This window comes from Mauremys mutica, chromosome 1 (genome assembly GCF_020497125.1).
Source record: "Mauremys mutica isolate MM-2020 ecotype Southern chromosome 1, ASM2049712v1, whole genome shotgun sequence".
Classification (NCBI taxonomy): domain Eukaryota; kingdom Metazoa; phylum Chordata; order Testudines; family Geoemydidae; genus Mauremys; species Mauremys mutica.
In genome coordinates, this window is record NC_059072.1 from 117,104,162 (window position 1) to 117,122,422 (window position 18,261).

The 18,261-nt window shown below is 41.6% G+C and overlaps 1 protein-coding gene across 2 annotated transcripts in view; it reads left to right on the forward strand.

The window, feature by feature from the left end:
- Positions 1 to 370: 370 nt before the first annotated feature.
- The window catches only part of LOC123356104 (phosphatidylinositol 4-phosphate 3-kinase C2 domain-containing subunit gamma-like), a 77,381-nt gene continuing 59,490 nt past the window's right edge, over positions 371 to 18,261 (forward strand). The window contains exons 1-2 of one of the 2 annotated variants that reach the window (XR_006575284.1): positions 371 to 504; positions 1,170 to 1,271. The gene's annotated coding sequence lies outside the window, so the exon portion shown is untranslated. Of the gene's footprint in view, positions 505 to 676; positions 731 to 1,169; positions 1,272 to 18,261 lie in introns of both variants that reach the window. The other variant, XM_044999077.1, reaches the window with a different exon arrangement.

The window sequence follows — 18,261 nt, forward strand, 5'->3', positions numbered from 1 at the left end:
CCTTTCTTTGCTGTAGTTTAGGAAAAGAAATAGATATGTCTGCTAGTGTAAATGATTCATATTTCTCTATTTTATTAAGTTGGATATCCTATAGTACAGATGTCACCCTATACATTTTCATAAGTATAACAAGCTGAATGATGATTAATGCATATACTACAGCCACGAGTCCTTTTAAAATGCATTGCTCTGCACCAAATTATATGGTGGAAAACTGCTGAGATAGGGAGCAATGGACCCACTGTACTTGAGCACTGGCAGACAAGGAGTTAATTCCCTGCTCCTGTCTTCTGCAGACAAGCCCTCTACAGGTGACTAGGTGCAGTAATTAGGAAGGCTTGGTGGCTCATTCAGGAGCTCAAGGCAAAACCAGAGAACTCTGCAGAGATAGTTTGCTAGCAATTATAAGGAGGACTTCCTTAATTTAGGAGAGTTTTGTATGACTGGATGTGTTTTTAAAAGTAATTCAAACAGAAGTTACGGGCTTGATGCAGAAATTACTGGGTAAGGTTCTATGATATGTGTTATGCAGGAGGTTAGACTAGAGCCTCACAATGCTCCCTTCTGGCCTTAAAATCTATTGATATCTCACAGCTAAGGGACCACATATTCCTGTTGCTGGAGCAAAGCTATTTTTGTGCAGATGTAAAAATCATTTGTTTGTTTGATTTTACAGATGAGCTTAAAGTGTATGATTTGGATCCACTCTTCCCCAAAGCATAAGGGATCTGTGGGTTTTGCTGTGGCTTATCCCTAATTATGATGGGGGAAGGGCAGGGGGAACAGGCTTTGGGGTGGGGTGGGATGGGATGGAAAAGGTGGTGGTGGTAAAAATCTGTTGCTCTTAAAGCATGATAAGGAAATAATTTATATCTTGTAGGACCAGGTTGGTTTGAACCACAAGGCTTTGTTTAAACAGTTGCAGGAAAAAAATTCTGTAATAGCTTGTCTTTAAAGGTTCCCTCAAAATTAACATTTTTGGTGACTTGTACTGGATTTGGCTAATGTGGGTGCAAATGTTATGCTTGTAGTTAGGAGAGTGTTTTAAGAGCCACTAAAGTTCACTCTGGGTGTCTCTGGTGACTGTCACAGGTGAAATAGCACTAACAAATTACTTGGAGTCAATTAACAGGCTGAAGCAACCTTGACTGTTCTCCCTCTTTTTACAGGAAGACTGAGCCTCTGTTTCTATTGTGAACCAAAGTGGTCTTCCTAATTAGTGGTGATCATTTATTACAGACTTTTTAGTAGACACCTGCTGCTCCTCAAACGTAAGTGACTTAGTAACGTAAGTAAAAGGCAACCGAAATTTGATTGCATTTAGCGTTGTAAAATCAAACTTCTTTGAGGTTTTGTGAAAACAAAAGTCCTCTCATTTGCCCCTGGTAGAGAGAGTGCAATTTCAGAGCTAGTTGGAAAAAAAAATAGCAAAATAATCGGGTGGAAATATTCAGTTGTTTGTCTTACAGGGTTCAAAATAGACCTTTCTTTCTAAATCTACACTGTAGTTTTCATTTACGAAAAGCTCATGTCTTCTGGTAAGAGAGTGCGCTTTCTTAGTAAATGAGAGCTTGTGATAACCAAAGTTAAAAATTTTGCAAAAATAGACATTTTGATGTGGAACTTCAAATGAACATTTTGTGGAAAAGTTTCAACTCAGGGCATATTTGACCCTTTTTTGACCAACCCTCCCACTCATGCACTTTTTTTTTATGCACAGCTGTACTTGATTAATGTTGCTGTGTGTATTTTGTATGGAAACTCTTTGTGTACCCTGGGAAAGCTTCATGCTACTAAAGGGTGCAGAATTTTAGTCCTCTTTCAACAGAAACACTACAGCACTGGAAACAGTGATATAAGTTCCCCATCCTGGTATTTTGCCTTATCTCTGACTTTGGGTGAGAGGGTAAATCTTTCTCAAAGACCTGTCAGTCTTAAGCATCATTTGAAAAGAAGGATTCAACAGATTTCAATTGTAAAAGCATTTTAATTTTGTTTTCCAAAAATCATCTACCTAGTAACTGGGAGCTGGGTTTGGACTGACTGTGTCATATAGGCCCCTAACTAAGCCAGTACATTGTAATTGCTTTCATGATTGGCAAACCTTAAATGGTTCATGCTGGGTCTTGATACACAATCAAACATTCAGATGTCCATCTGACACAGTTCTGCACAGTTGCCTGTGGTCCTGTAAAAGCAGACTTCTTCTCAGGACTTTTTCATTTCTGGTTCCAAACCCGACCAGAACAGGGAAGTGTAATTAGCCAAAAGGGGGGGGAACATTTTTTTTCAGTGTCTTAGTTATCTCAGCACTTTCAAACTTATACAGAGATTCCATTTTGAGAAGCTTAGGTAAAATGTAAACATTTCTATAATGTATTGCTACTCCAATGAATCATGGAGAGCACTGCAAACAAACTTTAATCAAGTGACTGGTAGTATATCTATCATTGCTCTCTACTGTGTGGAATTTGAACTCTACAACAACATGTCTTAAACACTACAGTGCTGACAACTGACAGAGATTACCCTTTAACTAAACTCCCTTTTTGAAGCCCAAGAGTCTGAGTTCTATCCCTTCTCTCATCAAGAAGTTCCAAGTGGCCGTGGTGTGCAGATTAAAGACAACCATGTACTAATGAGATGTTTCTAGATTTATTACAAAGATCTAGTGACAGGAAAGCATTGGACTTTCAGATAAAATATGCATTTTTCTGAATTATGCTACAGTAGAACCTCAGCTACAAACACCTCGGGAATGGATGTTGTTCATAACTTTGAAATGTTCAAAACTCTGAACAAAACGTTATGGTTGTTCTTTCAAAAGTTTATAACTGAACATTGACTTAATACAACTTTGAAACTTTGCAGAATTAAAATGGGGCTCTTAACCATCTTAATTTAAATGAAACAAGGACAGATACAGTTTCCTAACCTTGTCAAATCTTTTTTTAATCTTTCTCTTTCTTTTTTTAGTAGTTTACATTTAACACAGTACTGTATTTCAATTTTAAGTTATTTCTTTTGCTTCTTTTTAATGTTAATTATTCATGGGGAAAAATGCCAATACAAAAACCCACTGATTTAAATGTCCATTCAAATAGCACTAAGAAAAATGCTGCAGCAAGACATACTGGCACTAGTCTTTATAATGACAATTAAAATATCTATATATAGCCAAACTTAACTTTCCTGCTTAAGTGTACTACAGGATAAACTAAGTAGACTTGAAAAAATCTTTCAAGATTTTAACTTTGCTTTTTCTGTAACCAACACACCGCTTATAGGAGTTCCTTTTGATCTCTCTTGTACAAACCATAGATGCATTGCCTTACCAAAATCAGTGGTGGCAACAGCTTTGCATACAATACACCTGCTTTTTACTGCTCCACTGTCTTGGGCTTCTTTTGCAAATTGCTTTATTTTTTCTTGGCTTTTCTGAATATCAGTGATGGTTGATTTCTGGATACTATATTCTACAGCTATGTTGCTGAGGCTAACACATTGTTGAGGTTTTTTAATATTTCTAGCTTTGTGTCTATTGAAAGTGTGACACGTTTGCACTTTCCATTACTTGCCATTTTGTTCAATCATACTTTTTTTTTCTCTCTGCTGTTGCCTGATTGTGTACTTCCAGTTCCAAATGAGATGTGGGATTGACCACTTAGCTTGTTACCCTGGTATTTGTATCTCCGAGGTTCTAATGTATTTAGTAACTTGATTTCTTGGGTCTAGTTATAAGTCTCTGGCTTATACCATTTCAGCATGGATGCTGTCCCATCAGGAAGTTATTTTATTAAACATGGATCCTGTTTGTCTTAGGCCTTGTCTACACTACAAGACTATTTCGAATCAACTTAGTTCGAATTTGTGGATTCGACCTTATGAAGTCGAATTTGTGTATCCATACTAAATACACTAATTCGAATTTCTGAGTCCACATTCACGGGGCCAGCGTCGACTTTGGAAGCGGTGCACTGTGGGAAGCTATCCCACAGTTCCCGCACTCCCCGCTGCCCATTGGAATGCTGGGTAGAGCCCCCAATGCCTGCTGGGGGAAAAAATGTGTCGAGGGTGGTTTTGGGTAAGTGTCGTCATTGAACCGTCAATCACAACCTCCCTCCCTCCCTCCCTCCGGGAAAGCGCCTGCGGGCAATCTGTTCGTGCACTTTTCTGGTCAGTGACAGCACGGACGCCACAGCACTGCAAGCACGGAGCCCGCTGCGATCATCGCCGTTTTCTCCTCCTCACACTTTATCGTCCACGTCTTCCACAGTCAGCTGCTGAGAAATTGGGCTACTTTTCAATGGTGCTGCAAGCACTGGGGGACCATAGGGGACGTTTTACAAACATCAACGTCGGGTGGCCGGGCAAGGTTCATGATGCGTGTGTTTTCAGGAACTGTGGGCTGCTCAGACGCCTGCAGGAAGGTAGTTTCTTCCCAGACCACGAAATAACTGTTGTGGATATGCAGATGCCTATAGTCATCCTCGGGGACCCAGCCTGCCCGCTAATGCACTTGCTCATGAAGCCCTATACAGGCGCCTGGGACAGCGACAAGGAACTCTTCAAATACCAGCGAGCAGCGAGACCTGTGACTGTTCAGTTTCTTTACAGAGAAGCTGAACCTGCCCCTGTTTCTTTACCCAGTTACTGTTGACTCTCCTCTTCGGTTACATACCCCGTTCACCCCGTTACTCCCACTTCCAGCACACGTGTAAAAATAAAATACATGTCCCATTATTACTTAACAAAGGTTTCTTTATTCATGACTGTTCGTGAAAGGGTTGAAACTGGGACGCAGGCTGTGCTGGGTAGGGTGTGCGGTGATGTAAAGACCGCCTCTAAACTCAAGGAATGACAGGCTCCTGCTCCTAGAGCGGTCCGCAGTGCCGGAATGCTTCTTTCAACGGAGCCTGCCATCCCTCTTTATGGAATTCTGTGTGCGGGCGGATATGTGACCTTGTGGTGGAGGAGGACGGATACAGATTCCTCAGCTGCGTGACTCAGCGGTCAAGGACCGCTGTATAAGATCTGTAACCGCCCTCCCCCGCTGCAAAGTCACATCTCCCCCGCCCACACAGATCCTGGAAACCACCTCCAAAAACCGACCAGGTTGCCTACTGACTGCACCGTGTGTGACCCGCTGCTGATCCTGCCCCCGTGTCTGTACCCTGGGAAAGGTGACTGTCCTATGCAATTAACCACCCCCTTCCCCACACCCCCCATTCGAACACAGTCTTCTTTGAAACAACATAACGGAAACAGTAATTAACAGCAAAGCATTTTTATTAATTAAGTAGACAGTTAGGGGATGGGACTGGGATTGGGACTACTGTGAGTCTGGAAGTGAAGGACTTCGGCAAATATAGGGTATGAGAGCTTTTGGGTACTTGAGCACTGTGCTGTGGTGCAGTGACAGTATTCACGTCCCCGGCCGCCCCTCCTCCTGATTATTTTCGGTGAGGGGGGTATGGGACTTTGTGGCGGGGGAGGGCGGTTGCAGATACACTGCAGGGGGGCTCTGTCCTCCTGCGGTCCTGCAGAACATCCACAAGGCGCCTGAGCGTGTCCGTGTGCTCCCTCACTAGTCCAAGCATTGTTTCAGTCGCCTACTTGTCTTCCTCACGCCACCTCTCCTCCTGTTCGCTGTGTGAGCGCTGGCACAGAGAGACGGTCTCCCTCCACTGGCTCTGCTGGTCCGCCTCTGCTAGGTAGCAGCCTATACGTTCCTCGAACATCTTGTCCCTTGTCTTTTTCTTTCGCTGCCTAATCTTCGCCAGCCTCTGCGAGGGGGATGCTGTGGCAGGTCTGGAGACAGTGGAAGCTGTGAGATGGGAAACAGGGAGTGAATTCCTTGCAAAGATACATTTTTGCGAACAATTAACTGAGTCTAGGCTGTCTCTGTGAATTCTGGGTTGAGACCCCTGTGCCTGCTGGGGCACAAATCATTTTCGTGGTGGATTCTGGGTAAATGTCGCCAGTCATTCCTTCCTCCGGGAAAGCAACGGCAGACAATCATTTCAAGCCCGTTTTCCCAGAATTGCCCTGGCATACGCCATAGCGTGGCAACCATGGACACTGTTTTGCCTTTTGTGTATGTCACCGTATGTGTACTAGATGCTGCTGACAGAGGCGGGCAAGCAGCGCTACACAGCAGCATGCTTTTGCTTTTGCATGACAGCAGAGATGGTTACCAGCCATATTGTACCATCAACCATACCATAAATTGGTAATAAGATGGTAATAAGATGGGCATGGTTACCTGTCCTTTTGCACTGCCCCATTTTGGGGCTGTCATAAGTGCCCCTGGCCGAGCAGCCAGGGGCGCAAAAGCAAAAAATTGGAATGACTCCCTGAGTCAATCCCTCCTTTTTGGTACCTAAAAATAGAATCAGTCCTGCCTAGATTATGGGCAAGTGTACTAGAGAACCACTGTATCATAGAACCAGAGAGCACAGCTGCTCTGTGTCCGATCCTGCATAAATTATGAGCTGTATGCTATTCACAGGGGGTGCTCCTGCAACAACACCACCTGTTCATTCCGTTCTTACCCCAGCCTTCCTGGGCTACCATACCATTTTCCCCCCACTTGTGTGATGAAGTAATAAAGAATGCAGGAATAAGACACAGTGACTTGTTTGTGAGAAATGAGTGGAAGGAAGCCTCCAGCTGCAATGATAGTCCAGGCAGGACATTAAGGAGTGTGGATGAAGGAGCCCATCATCCCTCTGCTAGTCCAGGGGCAATCGAATCTTTTATTTACAATGAAGGGTGGGGGCTGATGGAGCTCAGCCCCCTGTTGCAATGATGAGGACGGTTACCAGCCATATTGCACCATCTGCCATCAAAAATTAGGGACAGGCGCCCTTAATCGACCTTACTGATGCTAGTCGGCATGGTTACCAGCCCTTTTGCACTGCCCCATGTGCCAATAGGCTGATGGTACAAAAAGATGGAAATCCATCGTCATCATCAGGCATCCATAGCGTGGGGGGAGCAAGGATGTTGGTGTTGAGTGCTGCACCATCGCGTCTATCTGCAGCATTCAGTAAAGATAGGGTGACATGTAAAAGAGTCAACAGAGGATTGTTTTCACTTCTGGTGGTGGGTGGGGTGTGTGCGCAAATTGCCGAACTATGCCCTGACCCACCGCAGACACTGTGTTTGGCCCTAGAAGCATTTGGAGCTCATCCATGAATGCAAATACTTTTCGGAGACAGCAGGAACTGTGGGATACCTTGCGTCCTCATTCCCCCCTCCCTTCATGAGCGTCCATTATATTCTTTGGCTTTCTGTTACGCTCGTCACGCAGCTGCGTGCTGAGTCTGTGCTATGCCGTCTGTCCGTAGATTTCTTAAAAATACTTTGGACCAGGCGTAAAATTACAGTAATTACCCTAATTAGATGTAGGAGTCTCCGAGCGAGATCACCCTGAGGAGGGTCACTGAAGGAGATAGAGAGCGCATGCTGCATGAAAGCTAGCACGAACCAGGGCCCGATGCAGCCATCCTCGGGGAGGCAGTGCTCCCTGAGTTCCTCATGAAAGCCTCGCGCGGAAAACTGTGCTACCACGGAGCACCCAATAAGGCAGCTCTCCCCAGGAACCTCCTGCTGATGCTTTTCGATTAACGCAAGGAGAGCTTCGTGGAGATCTCCAAGGATGATTTCTGTTCTATCCCCATATCTAGAGAGCCCTCCTTTTCACACAGTTAAGATTCCTGTTATATTAAGAATAAAAGTTAACATGGTTAAAGCACTTACCGACTGCTCCTTCCCCTGATTCAGGATCCGGGTTCATGGCCGGGGAGGGTTGGTAGGGGATCTCCGTGACGGTGATGAATAGATCCTGGCTGTCGGGGACACCAGCGTTGTAAGCGCTCTCGCCAGCCTCGTCCTCCACAAACCCTTCCTCATCTTCCCCATCCGCGAACATTGCCGAGGAACTGTCCGTCGACACTGTCCCATCGTCAGAGTCCACGGTCACTGGTGGGGCAGTGGTGGCAGGCTCCGTAGCGTCCGTTTGCCGCTTTGATTTTTTGGTAGCCTTGTCTGGGGTCCTTGGTTTTCACGCGGCAATGCGTTGCATCCCGCCTGTATCCTCTGTCTCTCATGGCTTTGGAGACCTTCTCGTAGGTCTTCGCATTCCCTGTTTTGGAGCGCAGCTCCGAAAGCACAGACTCCTCGCCCCACACACCGATCAGATCGAAGAGTTCCCAGTCAGGCTATGCTGGGTCCCTCTTTCTATTCACAGATAACATGAACTCCTCTGCTGGAGAGCTCTGCATTGTTGCAGGTGCTGCGGAGTTCGCCCCGATGTCCAGCCAGGATGTCAGATTCAAAGTGCCCAGACAGGAAAATGAATTCAAATTTTCCCAGGTCATTTCCTGTGTGGCTGCTCAGAGCATCGAAGCTCGGACTGCTGCCCAGAGCGTCAACAGAGTGGTGCACTGTGGGATAGCTCCCGGAGCTAGTAAGTTCGATTTGCATCCACACCTAGCCTAATTCGAGCTAGCCATGTCGAATTTAGCGTTACTCCACCTGTCGGGGTGGAGTACCAAATTCGAACTAACGAGCCCTCTAGTTCGAATTAAATGGCTTCCTGGTGTGGACGGTTGAGCGGTTAGTTCGAATTAACGCTGCTAAATTCGAATTAAAGTCCTAGTGTAGACCAGGCCTTAGTATAAAAGAGCTACACATTTTCTGATTGCTAATCCTATCAGCCAGATGAGTACTTTTTCCTATTACTGGCCTATTATTTTTTTCAGTATATTTATGCCCTTTCCTCCACACAGGTTTCTATTTCTAACGGTGATTTTTCTCTTCTTTTTGAAAATAATCTGCTTCTAGGATGATGTTCTTGCCTAATGTACAAAGACCTTGATGAAATGCATTATGACACATTTCCTTAGCCACTATTTTTGTAAACAGAAAATGCCTCTCAGGAGTGCATCAGACTTTTGAACGCTGTTAGTTATGTGTTAGGGGGCAAATTCCAAGTTAAACACATTTCTCAAAAGCAGCACTTTTCTCTCTGTGCAGAGGAAAAAATGGATTATACATGTTTCTGTTTCATATAACACATCTAAACTTGCTGAGTTTACCTTCCATATCCCCAAATCCAAAGGAAACCTGAAGCTGGGCACTGTAACTATTTTTTTCAGCTCATTTTCTTTGAGGATTTTTCTGTTCTTGTGTGTTCAGCTTCGTTTTGGGTTTCCTTTATATTTGAAATGCAAATTGGTCAAATGGACCAGTACAAATAACCTTTCCTCCTAACAGAAACGTTTCTTAAGAGAACCTGACTGGAAGGAGATGGACACTAAAACTCCTTTTTTCCTTGAAAGAAAGGAAAAATGGAAGGAGAAGTAAAAAAGAATAAAAGCAAGGTATATACGTTAAGGCTCCAATCTGGCAAAGATTTATGTACATGCTTAAATTTATATATGTAATTGATCCCATTGACTTCAGGAGGACCACTACTGTATGTAAAATTAAGCGCATGCATAAATGTTTGCAGGATTGCAGCCTATAAATTGCAGTTAACAGAAAGTTGAGATATTAAATGTTTAAATATTAGAATTGGGCAAAAAATGAAAATCAAAATTTTTAAAGATCACCTGAGTGTTTCAAAGAATTTGTATTAGCTGTGCTTATACTTTTCTAGCATTTGACTTTCATTAACCTGTGAATGAATTTAACTGGCACAAATATTCATGGAAAGAAAATTTCAAAGTTGAATACACATGTATTCAAGGAAATTAAATTTTGCATTGGTATGCTAACGGTTCTGCACTCGCACTATTTGCATGCTAATCTAATCAGGGAGTGGAAACAATACCCTGGTGATTTATCTGACCAATTGAATCTCAAATATGCAGCTTGAATTCTGCATATCAAATACCTAGGATCAGTCCACACAGTTTATATAATAACTCTGAGATCACAATCCATTTCAAGATATACTATGCGCAGAAAGAGGCAAAATCAATCAAATCATTTTCACTCTGTTCTGTAACACAGGTCTGTGTGTTTGGGATAAATGGTTCTTTTTGGAAAATTAGCTTGCTTCAAATAGTGAGGGGATATCTCCAACTAAACAGGCTGGTGAAAAGTGTGAACATGTTGAAGAGCGTTGTGGAAGTGAAAAGACTAGTGAAAAACGGTGTGGAAGGGGAGGGATGAGGGAAGCAGGTGAAAAGCAATGGTATCTTTTATGTATCTTGTCTTGAACCCAGTAAATTCAAGCTGCAGCCCTAGCTGAGCATAATAATTTTTCTTTAGCAAACGTATTTAGATATTGGCTATCTGTGTCAGCCAGAATTGTTTATGCCCTGTTTTTCCATAACCGTGCACATCCAGTGACTGAGCCAAGCTTCCGAAGCTGAGAAGACAGATTGATTTCATATAGAAGCAGTTGAGAAAGACCACGCACTCTGTAAGCAAGAGGCTATTTACATTTTATGTCAATTACTGAACCGCGTATTTGCAGTACTCTTTAAGATGTGAATTTCTTCACTTGCTTTATTAAAAACATTTCATGTTGCTGAACATAATGTAATAGCATTCTTCTCTTAGGACTTCATAGTCCTCACTGTGATGCATGTCATGAGGTTTGGAACATCATAGCAACAGCAGGGACAGACCCTCTTGTTACAAAAGCTCATACAAAGGAGAGTTTCTGTTAGCAATAAAGTTCCTAAGAAAAAGTCAAGTAGTTCTTGTTCTGTCCAGTAGAGGACAGTGGTGCACACACATTAGTAGCTGTATAATTTTTAATTTTAGAACTGGAAATGATCCCAAATGCTGAGTCAATTTCTTTACACACACATTTGGAACAGCATTTTACTCATTATCACTAATTTAAATATGTTTCCAGTTAAATATTTTATATAAAATGTCAATCTGAGTTTTAAGATTTTTTTTTTTACATCAACCAGAAAATCGGTCATTTTGAAATAAATGTCTGCACAGTCGCATGTATGGCAGAACATATGAAATGCAAGTAAACTACAGTGGTTAGAGGAGGAATGGATAGGATTGTATTTAAACACAACAATGGTTCTTTGAATTGGCATATGTCTGGATGCTATTTGGTAATGTGGTATTTAAATCAGAACCACTGTAGATCTCATGAGATCCATTACTCATTAACTTCTGGGTATTCAACATGGGGACAATGACAATTCTTCCTTCATATATTCCTAGATGGGAGGGAGTTGCAGGGGTGCCTGTCTGTGAAAGGAGGCCTAGTACAGAAAAAGTTGTGGACAACTACATTTACTGACGAGATCCTAGCCCAATTCTGCAGTGCCTGGATCCAGTGTATTTACTCTACCTGTAACTTTTTTTCCCCCTCCTTTAGAAATTCCTACATTTTTTTTTCTGTTGCACAAAGGAAGAGTGATGCCTTCTTGTGAGGTGGGGGGGGTTCAAGGTGGAGCCATGTTAGGGGACTAGATAGCTCAGACGGTGATGACATCTGGAGACATTCATCTTAAGATTCCTGTTTTTGACACAGTCGTGAAAGTCACTGCCCTTTGTTAGTTTTTATGTTTCAGTAGCACCTAGTGGCCTCAGCCATGTTACCTGTATTGTATAAATGTATGGTAAATGACAGTTCCTGTACCAACGAGCTGACAGTTTAAAAGTCAAGACATAACTTGTAGATGAGACTAAAGAATGGGGAGGGGAGGGAAGACAGAGTAACAAAGCTAATAGGATGTTTATGTATATGCTTGTATATGTTCCTGAGGGCACATATACAAGCAAACATATACAAGCAAATAGACAAGCTTCCTGTTTTTCTAAAAAGCATATCTCAGTAATTTGAACACAGATCTCATTAGGAAGGATGCGAGATCAAGCTGCCCTTTCTGTGGCACCCAAATCCTCTCCCCTCCTGACTCCATCATGCACAGGCCCACTTACGGCCTGCTAGCCTGGCTACTTTTAGCAATAAGCAGTAGTGGCTCAGGAACTTTACTGGTTTGTCAAGATCTCCCCGTACACTGACACAAAATATTATTATTTTTTAACTCCCATATAAGGAATGTTTGGGGATGAATCCCAAGTCACTGTCTTGTGGTCTCTGAAATTTATTATTATTCCTGGCTATTTTGCTCCTCTTCTGTTAGCTTTCTTGAAATCTGACAATATTGCTTTATGGCCCTCTAAATTTATCAGGAGTGTCTTGGCTTCTGACCAAGAATCTTTGTGAGAGTCACTAGATTGTTCAGTGAAGTGAAATATGCAATGGCTCAAATATATTATAAGCTCACATGCTAGCTAAAAATTTTGGATACTGCTGGTCAGTGGTGCTGGAACAATTTTTATAGTGGGGGTGCTGAAGGCGGAAAACTTGTATTCAAGTTATTTCTACTTCAAGCCAGGGGCTGCGGCAGCATTCCCAGGGCCTCTAGTTCCAGCACCTGTGCTGCTGGTTTTTATGAAAACATTGCTTAAGCAAAGTTGGAATTAAACTGTTAATTAACTTGTCATCTGTTTGGGGGCAAGGGTCATTTTATGGCATGTTTGTATAAAATCTAACACAATGGAGCCCTAATGTTGTCTCTATCCAGCTTCTAGTTGGCCCCTGGGCCTGACTGGAGCTTCTGGATGATACTTTAGTATAAATGCACAATAATATTTAGAATTCTATAGAAATCTTATGAATTCAGTGAGTAATATTAGCAAGAAATCTTTCATATGTTACTTAATTAACATTAATTAATGACAAGGGGGATCCGGTGGACATAGTGTACTTAGATTTCCAGAAAACCTTTGACAAGGTCCCTCACCAAAGGCTCTTACGTAAATTAAGCTGTCATGGGATAAAAGGGAAGGTCCTTTCATGGATTGAGAACTGGTTAAAGGATAGGGAATAAAGGGTAGGAATTAATGGTAAATTCTCAGAATGGAGAGGGGTAATTAGTGGTGTTCCCCAAGGGTCAGTCCTAGGACCAATCCTATACAATTTATTCATAAATGATCTGGAGAAAGGGGTAAACAGTGAGGTGGCCAAGTTTGCAGATGATACTAAACTACTCAAGATAGTTAAGACCAAAGCAGATTGTGAAGAACTTCAAAAAGATCTCACAAAACTAAGTGATTGGGCAACAAAATGGCAAATGAAATTTAATGTGGATAAATGTAAAGTAATGCACATTGGAAAAAATAACCCCAACTATACATACAACATGATGGGGGCTAATTTAGCTACAACGAGTCAGGAAAAAGATCTTGGAGTCATCGTGGATAGTTCTCTGAAGATGTCCACGCAGTGTGCAGAGGCGGTCAAAAAAGCAAACAGGATGTTAGGAATCATTAAAAAGGGGATAGAGAATAAGACTGAGAATATATTATTGCCCTTATATAAATCCATGGTACGCCCACATCTCGAATACTGTGTACAGATGTGGTCTCCTCACCTCAAAAAAGATATTCTAGCACTAGAAAAGGTTCAGAAAAGGGCAACTAAAATGATTAGGGGTTTAGAGAGGGTCCCATACGAGGAAAGATTAAAGAGGCTAGGACTCTTCAGCTTGGAAAAGAGAAGACTAAGGGGGGATATGATAGAGGTATATAAAATCATGAGTGATGTTGAGAAAGTGGATAAGGAAAAGTTATTTACTTATTCCCATAATACAAGAACTAGGGGTCACCAAATGAAATTAATAGGCAGCAGGTTTAAAACAAATAAAAGGAAGTTCTTCACGCAGCGCACAGTCAACTTGTGGAACTCCTTACCTGAGGAGGTTGTGAAGGCTAGGACTATAACAATGTTTAAAAGGGGACTGGATAAATTCATGGTGGCTAAGTCCATAAATGGCTATTAGCTAGGATGGGTAAGAATGGTGTCCCTAGCCTCTGTTCATCAGAGGATGGAGATGGATGGCAGGAGAGAGATCACTTGATCATTGCCTGTTAGGTTCACTCCCTCTGGGGCACCTGGCATTGGCCACTGTCGGTAGACAGATACTGGGCTAGATGGACACTTGGTCTGACCCGGTACAGCCATTCTTATGTTCTTATTACTTTCATAGATTTTGGACATTTAAAAAAAGAAAGTAAACAAAGCCCATATAAAATATCACAAACTCCAGCAATCCAAAGAAAAGAAATAGTGCACTGTATGCAGGACTTGACATTAAGTCCTCAGATACAGGGATCAAAGAAGAGGTCACCACTGGATTCCTAGAAGGGAGTTTGTTTTAAAGAATGAGGATGTGATACCAATATCTGAATGTCTAACTAAAAGATCTAACAAATTCAGTCAGTCTGAGAAATAATCCCCCCCAAAATTCAGAAAATAAATTCAGGGTAAAGTAGGGCAAATCTTCACAATTTTTAAAACACACTCTTCAAAATTCAGCAAAAAATTATTATTATTGTCTTTTCTATCAAAAGTGCATTCACTTCTTCCTTAGGCTATTGAACCAGGCTAAATTTGCATCTTCTTTAAAATAAATTATTTTGGTTTTAAAATATATATATTTAAATGAACTAATCCCATCCAGAAAGACAATGATGAAGCTAGATGGAGCTACTATAAGGTGGGTGCATAACTGATTGGAAAACTGTTTCCAGAGAGTAGTTATCAGTAGTTCAGAGTGAACATGGAAGGGCATATCAAGTGGGGTCCCACAGGGACCAGTCCTGGGTCTGATTCTATTCAATATCTTCATCAATAATTTAGATAATGGCACAGAAAGTACACTTATAAAGTTTGTGGACAATACCAAGCTGGGAGGGGTTGCAAGTGCTTTGGAGGATAGAATTATAATTCTAAATGATCTGGACAAACTGGAGAAATGGTCTGAAGTAAATAGGATGAAATTAAATAAGGACAAATGGAAAGTACCCCACTTAGGAAGAAACAATCAGTTGCACGCATATAAAATGGAAAATGACTGCCTAGGAAGGAGTACTGCAGAAAGGGATCTGGGGATCATAGTAGATCACAAGCTAAATATAAGTCAACGGTGTAACATTATTGCAAAAAAAAGCAAACAGTGTTCTCAGATGTATTAGCAGGAGTGCTGTAAGAAAGACACAAGACGTATTTATCCCGCTCTACTCTTCGCTGATTGTGCCTCTTTTGGAGTACTGTGTTCAGGTCTGGGAGCCACATTTGAGGAAAGATGTGGAGAAATTGAGATCATCCAGAGAAAAGCAAGAAAAAGAATTCAAGGTGTAGAAAACATGACCTATGAGGAAAGATTGAAAAGAAAAAAAAGGGGGGGAGGGGCTTCTGGAGAGGAGAAGATGGAGAAGGGACATTATAACAGTTTTCAAGTACATAAAAGGTTGTTACAAGGAGGAGGGAGAAAGTTTGTTCTCGTTAACTTCTGAGGATAGGACAAGAAGCAATGGGCTTAAATTGCTGCAAGGGCGGTTTAGGTTGGACATTAGGACATTTAGGTAGGAAAAACTTAATTATCAGTGTGGTTAAGCACTGGAATTAATTGCCTAGGGATGTTGTGGAATCTCCACCATTGGAGATTTTTTTAAAGAGCAGAATAGACAAACACCTGTCAGGGAAGATCTAGATAATAGTTAGTCCTGCCTTGAATGCAGGGGACTGAACCAAAAGACCTCTTGAAGTTCCTTCCAATCCTACTATTCTATAATTCAATGAAAATGGCTTCTTCAGCAAAGGTCAGATACAGTTATAATTTTCAAATATTTAATTTTTACCTCCTCATCTGAGTTTGGGGGTGAAAGATTTAAATTTTATACACTTGCTGCTCAAGTTGAAACCTAGTTTTCTTATCTACCGGTACCTCATTTGTGTCAACACTTTTGCATGATTTCCAGAAGAAATAAAATATAGTCATTGCTTTGAATACCTCATCGAGGGCTTTGCCAAATATATTCCATTTAGGGGAGGAAGAAGTTTTACTGTATTCTTAAAAAAATTCCCATTATCAATAGCAGATCATACTTAGAGTGTATCATACTTAAAGTTCAAGCAACCTTCAAACTATATCCCTCATTTCAATAATATCCACTCCTTGGCTTTCATGCCAAGTAACCTCAAGTTCATCATTTTAATGTGAATGGCTGTCACTTCTAGTCTTCAGTTGAGACTCACTCTTTTACCAAAGCTACAGACAATACTTAGCCCTTTAAACCTGCTCATTTAAAGCAGTTTAATTCCAATTTTCAGTTAGTAATTCCTCCCCAATGGTTGGTATCTTAACCTCCATCTTAGACAAAAGATCTTCTTGTGCCTCAAATTTAACATTAATCCTTCCTTCTAATTCCTTAATCATCTCAAAGGCTGCATGAAGTGGAACTTCAGAGGATAAATCTCCTTCTAACACATTCCTGGCCGCTTGTCACAATTTAGGGATTGAGAAACCGCAGCTGCAAAATGACTGCCTGCAACTTCTTTCCCAGAAATATCAACCCCAGCAGCAAATAATGCCAAAGGTCTCTTGTACTTAATTAATCTCCCCTCTTGCCCCAAATCTTCTTACATTGCAGAGGTACAAAGGATCAGGCCATACCACTAGAAAGTCAGGGTATGACCACCCTGCAATAAAACACCTGTGGCTGGCCCGGGTCAGCTACTTGGACTCAGGTGACTTGAGCTGGGAGGCTATAAAATTGCAACGTCGATGTTTGGGCTCAGGCTGGAGCCCTGGCTCTGAGACCCCTTCAGGTGGGAGGGTCCCGGAGGCTGGGCACCAGCCTGAGCCCGGACGTCTGCGCTGCAATTTTATGGCCTCATAGCCTGAACCCGTGAGCTTAAGTAAGCTGTGCTGGGCTCGCCACAAGTGTCTTATTGCAGTGTAAACACACCATTAGTGCCCCAGGATGATTTTTTAAATGAAAAGATTAGAAGTAAAATTCAAAAGAGAAAGCTAGGGACCCCTGGGAAAATAGCTTTGTACTTCTCAGCTACCAGAGTCCACTTACTATGAATTATTATCATCTGTATCACAGTAACACCCAGAGGCCCCAACTAAGATCAGGGCCATGTAGGCACTGTACATATGCATAATAAGAGGCAGTTCCTGCTCTGAAGAGCTTACAATCTAAGCAGGGAACACCTATAAAGCATGGGTGCGGAGAGAGGCACAGAGAGGTGAAAAGGTAAGCAAAACACCGCACAGAACAATGGGGAAGAGAACCCAGTCTCCTGATACCCAGGCCATGGCACCAGGCTGCCTTTTTTTCTCACCCTCTCTAAATCTGCCACCATTACTCTGGCTAAGTAGTAACTTACTCTAAAAGTAACTCAATTGATTTGAGTGGGGATGCTGCCAAAGTAAAGTACTATTTGGCATGAGAGAAGGTGGCCCAGAACGTCAGTGCTCTGAACCTGATTTGACCCTCAACTTTCCCCACCAGCCCTAATGCTCATTCAGACTTCTGATAAAATCCCAGCATTGACACACAAGTGATTTGTCATCTTTATACCCTATAAATGGGGCATAAAAATAAGTTAAACTGATTGAGATTACATTGTTGAGGCAAAACAAAATAGGGATCAAATCCAAGCTGACAGCTACATGAATTTTATTAGTTTGAAGGGGGGAAAAAAAACCTATGAAAAAACTCTAATCCAAAAACCAATAAAGCACTTTGCCAAATGTGATGTTATCTGAGGCTCGTCATATTAAAAAAAGTTCTATTAAATCCCCACTTTCAAGTGCAGCATCAAAACCACTCAGTTTAAATGATATTTCTGTCAGTTTTTTCTTAACCTTCATGAAAAATTTACTGTGCCATGATTAGAATTGCTTGAATAATACATAACTTGCTTTAAATTCAAGTTATTACATGCACTTGTAAAATGCTATTTGATTTGATTTTTTTCCTCCCACACCTTAAGCAAAATATGTGACAATTTTGTTTTATCTTGGGTAGCATGTATATGAGCTAACCCATTCCTATGGGATTCTCAATTGCTAGCTAATCCAAAGCAGTTTCTATTAGAATGACATGGGATGGAGTTAATGGACTCAAGAGTTTTGTTTTATTTTTAAAATCAGACTGTTTTTAATAGGAAAAAAAAAGAAAGAAAAAAGATCCACAGCTTACATTCAATTCCTTAGCCCGCACATCAGCAACAACCTCTTTGGACCATAGCAGAATATGCCTGACTAACTGTTATATGAAATTTAGGCTCTGATTTTATACATGTTCATGTGGGTAGATACCATTGTCTTAAGCAAGGCTTTGTGTGGGTCCAGGGATCCGACCATGCAAAGCTTGCAGGATCTAACCTTTATTTTTAATTAAAAAGTA